Here is a 10273-nt window from a genome sequence, read left to right on the forward strand (position 1 = left end):
CCAGTACAGACCCCTGTGGGACCCCAACGCTAACAGTCACCCATTTTGAGTATGATCCATTGACCACAACTCTTTGTTTTCTGTCCATTTGCCAGTTCCCTATCCATGCACACAAACTCTTCCCCAGTCCTTGCATCCTCAACTTTTGCACCAGACTTTTGTGGGGAACAGTGTCGAAGGCCTTTGCAAAGTCCAAGTATATCACATGTAGAGCATTCCCAATATCCACATTAGCATTCACTGCCTCATAAAAGCTGAGCATGTTAGTCAAACAGGACCTGTCTTTAGTAAATCCATGCTGATGCTGATAAATAAGACTATTTTTTACTATGAAGTCATGTATAGTATCTCTTAGTAACGCCTCAAATAGTTTTCACACAACTGGTGTTAACTACAGGTCTATAATTTCCCGGATCTGATTTTTTTGCCCTTCTTAAATAATGGGAAACCGTGGGCTGTACGTTAATCTACAGGAACTCTGCCAGTTGAAAGAGAGTCACAAAAGATAAGATAAAGGGGTTTATAGATAACTGAACTTAATTCCCTTAGGACCCGAGGATGTATGCCATCCGGGCCAGGTGCCTTGTCTATTTTAACTCATTTAGTCTTGCATCCAATAGATTATTACAGCATGAATTATAATAAAAAGTCACCACCCCCTGTCGGCCCTCCAGGCCCCTTCCCCAATTAATGTGACCCCCCGTAGAGTATTGCAGCAGAGCATACACTCACCTGACCGTCGGCAGCTCCTACTGAATATTCTCTCCACTGCCGGCAGGATGACCCTCCTCCTGTGTCTTTTTCTCCATCACCGCTGGCGAACATATGGTACTACATACACTCACCTAAAAGATTATTAGGAACACCATACTAATACGGTGTTGGACCCCCTTTCGCCTTCAGAACTGCCTTAATTCTACATGGCGTTGATTCAACAAGGTGCTGAAAGCATTCTTTAGAAATGTTGGCCCATATTGATAGGATAGCATCTTGCAGTTGATGGATATTTGTGGGATGCACATCCAGGGTACGGAGCTCCTGTTCCATCACATCCCAAAGATGCTCTATTGGGTTGAGATCTGGTGACTGTGGGGGCCATTTTAGTACAGTGAACTCATTGTCATGTTCAAGAAACCAATTTCGGAGGGGCGTGGCTTGCCTATGGCGCGGATAGGACGTGTTTGGTAAGAGCTCCCGCTGCCCGGACGGCTGTAGACCCCGATCCTGCATACATTTGAGGCTGAATTTAACATTTATGGGGAGCACTAAACGCAAACAAGCTAAGCGTTCACCCGGCAGGAATAGAAGCTCACAGATCAAAAAATTCCTGAAGCCACTAGTGACGAACCTCACCCCGCCACACTCATCTAAGATGGCGCCTGCTCAGGAACACAGAGGTACGCCTGCAGGCTCGCCGGAGCATAACACTCCCATCAATGGCGGACTCCAAGAAGAGCAGACCTCACAGGCACCAAACCCGGGCCAGAACTCCCCACAGCAGACACAGGCTGCAGGGCGACCACAGCCGCGCAAAGCCACCGGAAGAAAGATACAGGCCTCTCCGACCCACAGCACGACCTCGGAGAGAGCAGACCCGGGTGGCATACCCTCACCCTCACCGACACACTCGGTAAGTCCAAAACAAAGCTACCCGCATACCACTCCTACAATAGCAATGACACCAAAGCACAAAGGGGGAGATGTATCCCAGCCAGTTTCCCCAGAAACCGACATGGTGGGAATAGAGGGACCTACCATAACGCTATCCCCAGCACACTCTGGCAGCTCAGGATCTTACATAGAGATGGACTTACATGATTACATACGAGCTTTGCCTACCAAAAATGACTTAGAGAACTATGTCAGCAGAATAGAAGCTACCTACAGAAAGGAGATGGCGGACATAAAAAGCGACATAAAGCAAATAGGGAACAGAGTTGATGATACAGAAAAAGAAGTTGACAAAATGGCGCGCACGCAAGAAAAACAGCAAGCTGTACTAAATCGCCATGACAGTCAGATTAAAGAGCTATACATGAAACTTGATGACCAAGAGAACAGACAGAGAAGAAACAATATCAGAGTGAGAGGCATCCCGGAATCCACAAAACAAGCTGATTTAGCACACACCTTGGTTGGCATCTTTAACCAATTTCTGGGGAGACAAGCAGACTATAACATAGAGTTGGATAGAGCACACAGGATCTTAGCACCGATCAGCACGAACCCAGACAGGCCCAGAGACTTCATTTGCCGTGTGCACCGCTACATAATTAAGGACGACATCATGACTGCAGCACGCGAAAAAGGCAGCATTGATTTTGATGGAGCCCGCATCACACTCCTCTCGGACCTCTCCAAACTCACTTTACAGATGCGGAGGTCCTTAAAACCACTTCTCTCACTGCTCCAGGAACGGAACATCCCATACAAATGGGGATACCCCTTTAATCTGCAAATCAGGCATGACGGCCAGACGCACATCTTGAAAGACCCATCCGACGCACCTAAGATTAAAGAAGCTCTGGATCTCTCCACTTTCGAGATAACAGAATGGCCCCTGCATTCAGAGGACTCGGACCAGAGCACACAGCTCCCTCAAAGACCCCACTGGAAGAACGCCCGCCGCAACAATAGAAATTCACAGTGTGAGTAGTGATCTCTCATAGAAGTCTGCAGCGGATTCTTCCGAGACCAGGTGACTTTCACTTCATATTTCACTTTCGTACATTTAAGCCCCTTGGTACAGATCTAATCACTATCCCAATATTTTAATTGCACCTAAACTTTGTCAAGACCGCCACATCACTGACACTTGATGTAGCGTGGTGAACCAGTCCCCACTTATACTTGTATGAACTACCGCAGTCATAAAGGGCCGGTTAACCGGCGGCACCCCGCTCATTTAAACACAGACCATATGGAACAGTTCACCGCGAAGCTGGTTAACAGCAAAGACTTATCCCTGTCCTTTCTCATAATGTTTCATTTTCTCATATGATTGCATATCTTGTTCCGTACGGTCGCAGCACCAAAAGAACGAAGGGCAAGTTTCCCTCAAAGGCTCATTCCTCATCCGCAATGTAGGTAAAAGCCTACAGACATGCAAAAATCTGTATAGTTGAACTGTTGTGATGTTAAAAATTAAATAAGTAATGAGTGGTTATTAGACACTAAGGGGCTGAGCAGAATGTTGACATGTTATTCACTGGAAGTGCACCTTTTCATAGGTTACTCTTAGCTTTGTTGGGAGATGACGCTGCAAAAGCAGTATCCCCATAGCGGTTATATAGTTATAAGATATAAAGCCTCTACTCATGCGCAACTGTCAATTATAGTTAAGCAGGATCGGGGGTGCAGGGTCCTGGCCTTAGGGAAGCACTGTCTGCTCCCTCCAGGGCTTTCACCCCCCCCCCCCCCACCCACTCGATAGGAAGATCTTTTTTAAGATCTAAAGACCAAAATGTGGTCAATTCTTGTTCTGGGTTGCCCTCTCCCACCCGGGAAGGATTATCCGTCCCCGGATGGGACAGGGCCTCACAGACCGGTGTCCATTAGACACCTTTTCATAATAGTTATACTGTTGATTGTAGTAAGATTGTTACCCCCCTGTTTTATGGCACTACCCACGCTAAACCTCACACTCATAAAAACCTTTATCACTCTCCTTCAAAACACTCATCTTATCCCCACTAATATATCATGGGTGAACTAAAAGTAACCACATACAACGTTAATGGCCTGAATAACCCCACCAAGAGAGCTCAATTGCTAAATTATCTGCACAAAGAAAAATCCCTCATCATTCTCCTACAAGAAACACATTTTAAACTGAACCATACACCCAAAATGCCCACAAAGCAATACTCTACTTGGTTTCACAGCACTAATCCTACCACTAAAGCTAGAGGAACCTCTATAGGTATACACAGAACACTCCCTTTTATCCTTAAGAAACAACTCATAGACGAGGAAGGCAGATTTGTCTGCATCAATATTGAACTGTATGGTACCCTTTACACAATAGAAAATCTGTATCTACCCAATACCAACCAGGGCAAGTGGCTGCTGCAATTTCTGTCTAAATTACAGAAATTTGCTGAAGGGAAACTCATAATTGGGGCAGACCTCAACTTATGTCTCGACCCTGCAAAAGACTCCTCTACAGGCCACTCCTCGGTGCCTCACTGCAAACTGGTAGCCATCAAACAAAAGCTATTTGAACTAAGACTCGCTGACTGCTGGAGAACTCTCAATCCCAAAACACAAGACTTTACCTATTTCTCCTCAGTCCACAAGTCTTTTAGCAGACTGGACTACCTGCTACTATCTCACTCTATTCTAGATGAGGTCACTGACTCACAAATAGGCACGAGAGTGTGGTCTGACCACGCACCGGTGTCTTGCTCAATGAGAATCTTTGAGAAATCCCGTTCGGGCTTCCATTGGCGTCTTAACAATAATTTACTGAAAGACCCCGAATGTATAGCTGCTCTCAAACGCACCATTTCAGACTTCTCAAGGAATCATGAGAAGGATGAAACAGCAGCCCCCCTGAAATGGGAAGCCCTCAAATGCACCTTAAGAGGTATATTAATCTCACACGGGACACGACTCAAAAAAGAGAGAACAACGCAAATAGAATCCTTATTTACAGAGGTAGCCACCCTGGAACAGCAATTTAAAAAAGATAAAGGTAGTCAAGAGTGTATTTCCCTTCAACTATCAAACGCAAGGCAGAAATTGCTATCCCTCCTAGACCAAAAATCTCTCAGAGAGAGGGAAAGATTTCAGGGTATACTATTCGAAAAAGCAGATAAATGTGGGTCATTACTGGCAAATTACATACATCCAAGACAACCTCCCACATACATCCCCTCTATTAGAGCGAAAGATGACACTCTTAAAACCAAACCCACTGACATCGCAGACACCTTTAAATCGTATTATCAAGACCTATATTCGATCCGGGGTAAATACCACCAACTTCCTCAGACTAAACTAGACAGTAAAATTGATGATTACATACAATCCTCTAATATACCCCCTCTTGAGCAGGATGAGATAGAGGCTTTGGAGGAAGACTTTACAGATACTGAACTCCTAACAGCAATAAGATCCCTAAAAGTGGGGAAAAGCCCAGGCCCGGACGGCTTCACAGCCGCTTTTTATAAGGCCTTTGCCCCAGACTTAATTCCCTTCCTGCTAGCCTCATTCAACTCCATTTCAGCTGACAACCCCTTTCCTATCCAATCTGTACAGGCGTACATCACAGTCATTCCAAAACCAGACAAAGACCATTCAATATGCAGCAACTACAGACCCATCTCATTAATCAATATTGACATTAAATTATTCGCCAAGCTCATAGCAGAAAGACTTAAATCCTCCTTACCCCGCATATTACACACAGACCAGGTAGGGTTCACACAATCACGGGAAGCAAGAGACAACACTCTCAAAACCACATCCGTATTGGCGAGGGCCCAGAAACAGGGGGTACCCCTGTGTCTTCTGTCAGTCGATGCAGAAAAGGCATTCGACAGGATCCACTGGAGCTACCTCAGACGTGTTCTTGGAAACCTGGGAATGGGTCAGAAGGCCTTACATAGAATACTGGGCCTGTATCGTGGCCCGACTGCTAGAGTCAGAGCAAATGGGGTCCTGTCGGATGCCTTTAAAATTCATAACGGAACAAGACAGGGGTGCCCCCTGTCACCACTATTATTTGTTCTGTGTATGGAACATTTTGCAACGGCCTTAAGGAATAACACTAACATCTCAGGTTTTAAGTCCCACAATAAAGAATATAAGTTAGCATTGTATGCAGATGACCTGCTTCTATATATAACCAACCCAATTATCTCCATCCCAAATTTCTTACGGGAAGTCGAACGGTTCTCTGCTATCAGCAACTTTAAAATGAATATCTCTAAAACCGAAGCTCTAAACATCTCCCTCACAAATAAAACAGTACAGACACTACAGCAATCTTTCCCCATTAAATGGAAAACCGATCACATCAAATATCTTGGTATAAATATACCCACAGACCTCACTAAAATGCTCACCCTAAACCATATCCCACTTATACATAAGATCCAACAGGATCTTACTAAATGGAACAAGCTGAGACTGTCTTGGTTAGGCAGAATAAATGTTCTGAAAATGAACATACTCCCCAGGCTCTTATACGTGTTTCAGGCTATCCCACTTCATATCCCAGGTACCACACTAAAAACCCTTAAAGCGACCCTTACCAAATTTATTTGGGCAGGGAAAAGACCAAGAACTAATTATAGTCTCCTCACCAGGCCTAAAGAAACAGGGGGTGTCGGGCTCCCCGACATCACAAAATATTACCAAGCAGCAAGATTGCTCCTAATACTTGACTGTTTCCACGGCAGAATCCAAAAACAATGGATTGAGCTCGAGGAGGGAGAAATGGGCATAGACTTGCGAGCACTACCATGGATAAATAAATCAAAAAGATCTCCAGTCACCAATTTACCTTACTGGACTGGGAAAACTATTACCCTATGGGATAAGCTACACATTACCTTTAATCTATCGTCTGTGCCCAGTCCTCTCACTCCCCTGCTGGATAATCCAGACTTCCAAATAGGCTTTAGAGCTCCATCAGTCCTGGGTAACACCAGATCTGAATGGCCACAAATTAGACACTACCTAACACAGCAGAATATCAAAAATATAACGGATTGGCCCATCACAGCCCCCAATTTCAGACCTACCTGGCTCACTAAATTCCAATTAGATAAATTCTACAACTCTCTCCAACCTAGACCCAATATTCACAGATCCTTGACACCCTTCGAGAACCTTTGCTCATCCACAGACAAGATAGATCATACCCTTTCTAAGTTGTACAACCTACTAATCTCGAGAGGATCTGAGCAGCCCCTGTTAAAAATAACAGACACTTGGGACAAAGATTTAGGAACCCCCTTGCCAGCAGAATCTTGGGAAAAAGTATTCATACTCTCCCATAAACTCTCAACATCCACTAAACACCAGGAGAGGAACTACAGAATCTTTTCGAGATGGTATAGGGATCCAGTCAGATTGAACACTTTCCAGCCCGCAACCCCTGTTCAATGCTGGAGGTGTAAGACCCATAAAGGAACATTTATGCATGTTTGGTGGGAGTGTGATAAACTACAGGTCTTTTGGACCAAAGTTTTTGAACTTCATAAAGAAATATATCTAACACCTATCCCCCCGTCTCCTGCAATTGCTTTGCTCTCAGCTATTCCTGGGTCATTCGCCTCCATCAAGGGCTCAATTTTTAGATTCATTCTCACCGCGGCTAGAACCCTAATTGCTAGAAAATGGCGCTCCCCCCGAAGTCCCCTCTATATTGGATCTATTTACCCACTTGAACGAACTAATGAGACTAGATGATTTATGTTTGACAGCACAAGGGCACCAGGGAAAATTTGTTTACAGATGGGCCATCTGGATAGACTATAGAGAATCAGATAAGGCCAAAACCTTCCTACAGTAGACAAAATTGGACAGCTAGAAAAGGCCTACGCCCCCCCCCCGATATCTATAACAAATCTCGGTAAGGAGGTACGCACGCTATGCTTTCTTAATAATAGGAGCTTTTATCACTTAATGATTAGGAGTAAGTGATTGTTTAAAATTAGATCATACAATATCTGTGTGAAATGACATTATCTTTAAGGCTTTTTTTTGGGTAATGCCATCCCTCATGTTTCTAACCTACCTACCTTTACCTCCTACTGTCCCACCCCCTCCTTCCTCATTCACCCCCTCCCCCCCCCCCCTCCCACACACCTCTCCCCCACTTATGCCCTCCCCCTTGACCCCCCCCCCCCTTTTTCCCTCTCTCATGCTAATACTCATTGGGATATATAACGGCTAACCTTATCTCTTGACCATTTTTGGTAAGAATTGTACCGGTAGTTTCATCCCTATACTGTATATGCAAATTTTATGTAACTATGAGAGAAATACCTGTTATGTATGTTTATGAAAAATTTTCAATAAAAACGTATTTTCAAAAAAAGAAACCAATTTCAAATGATTTGAGCCTTATGACATGGTGCATTATCCTGCTGGAAGTAGCCATCAGAGGATGGGTACATGATGGTCATGAAGGGATGGACATGGTCAGAAACAATGCTCAGGTAGCCTGTGGCATTTAACCGATGCCCAGTTGGCACTAAGGGGCCTTAAGTGTGCCAAGAAAACATCCCCCACACCATTACACCACCACCCGCCTGAACAGTGGTAACAAGGCATGATGGATCCATGTACTCATTCTGTGTATGCCAAATTCTGACTCTATCGGGACTCATCAGACCAGGCAACATTTTTCCAGTCTTCAATTGTACAATTTTGGTGAGCTCTTGCAAATTGTAGCCTCTTTTTCCTATTTGAAGTGGAGATGAGTGGTACCCGGTGGGGTCTTCTGCTGTTGTAGCCCATCCACCTCAAGGTTGTGCGTGTTGTGGCTTCACAAATGCCTTGCTGCATACCTCGGTTGTAACGAGTGGTTATTTCAGTCAATGTTGCTCTTCTATCAGCTTGAATCAGTCGGCCCATTCTCCTCTGACCTCTAGCATCAACAAGGCATTTTTGCCAACAGGACTGCCGCATACTGGATGTTTTTCCCTTTTCACACCATTCTTTGTAAACCCTAGAAATGGTTGTGTGTGAAAATCCCAGTAACTGAGCAGATTGTGAAATACTCAGACCGGCCCATCTGGCACCAACAACCATGCCACCTTTCTTTCCCATTCTGGCATTCAGTTTGGAGTTCAGGAGATTGTCTTGACCAGGACCACACCCTTAAATGCATTGAAGCAACTGCCATGTGATTGGTTGATTAGATAATTGCATTAATCAGAAATTGAACAGGTGTTCCTAATAATCCTTTAGGTGAGTGTACATGCCATCAGGTTACTGGACACAAGCAATGGAGAAAGACAAAGGGAGGAGCACCCCAGGCGGAGAGATGAGTACAGCAGAGTACCTGGTATCCGGCACCAGCAGAGATTGCCTGATGCCGGATGCATGTGCTTGCAGCAAAAAAAACTTCTTTCCCCCACTCCCAAATACTCACAGAGCCTCCAGCAATGCCTAGCAGCCTTTGTAAAGCACCTAGCTGGCTCATAGTGGTTTGCCCCGTGCATGCAAGCCGCTGTGTCACCTGACCTGCATCGGGTCCTGTGACATGCCAAGTTGCGCACAAGGATGCCAGAAGCCTGTAGGAGCCCACTAGGGGCTATTGGAAGGCTGCTGGAGATCGCTGGAGGCTCTGTAAATATATGAAAGCAGTAGGATTAGCCATACTATGCCAGGGAAAAAAACACATATATAAGTAGATAAATACTTGATCTACTTACATAACACATGTATTGTACTGTCCACGTTTTGATTTCAGTGAATATTATATCGTAAATGAAGAGAATTCTGTTCCTGGTTGGATCCATGTCTTTTGCCTACAGTTTAGGCTAAATCCTGATGTCATTTCTGCCCTTAACTTTTTTTTCTTTTCTCCTCCAATTGCTAAGTCACCTCAGCCATTCATGTAAACACAAGTGAGCAGAGGATCATGTTTCAGATAAGCAGCTAGATAAAACAGAAAGGACCGGCACCGCTGTCTTGTATCAAAGCTCTTTTAATAGCACCAAAGTGGCAGCAGTGACAGACTGCTGTTTCGGTTTACACCTTTCTCAAACTGCTCAAAGCCATTTTCAAGTTTGAGAAAGGTGTAAACCGAAACAGCAGTCTGTCACTGCTGCCACTTTGGTGCTAATTAAAGAGCTTTGATACAAGACAGCGGTGCCGGTCCTTTCTATTTTATCTGGACTGCACTTCCCAGGAGGCACTGGGGAGAGACCTTGGGCACGCTGCATACTCTTTTTTGGAAACGGTGCTCCCTCTCTTTTGTTTATGTCAGATAAGCAGCTAGGCAGGGAAATAAATGGAAGAGGAGGAATATATTATAGATAAAAAGAACCCCCAGCATGCAACTGTTTGGCACTGACTATTAAAGGGCCAGTGCTCCTTACGTATGTGATAACTCCAAATCATAACAACAGAAAAAGTTTTGAATGCATGATTAGCATCTTTATCACTTAATACACTCAGAGCAGTTGCTGTTGAAATTTGAATTTTATGGTGACAATCCCGCTTTAATACCCTCAAAACCCACTGAAAGCAAACTCATCGTTATCCGCTCAGGCATGACAGTTATTTGAGACTTCAGTTTGCCTAAGCT

This window comes from Hyperolius riggenbachi, chromosome 3, assembly GCF_040937935.1.
Source record: "Hyperolius riggenbachi isolate aHypRig1 chromosome 3, aHypRig1.pri, whole genome shotgun sequence".
In the NCBI taxonomy this organism is placed as follows: domain Eukaryota; kingdom Metazoa; phylum Chordata; class Amphibia; order Anura; family Hyperoliidae; genus Hyperolius; species Hyperolius riggenbachi.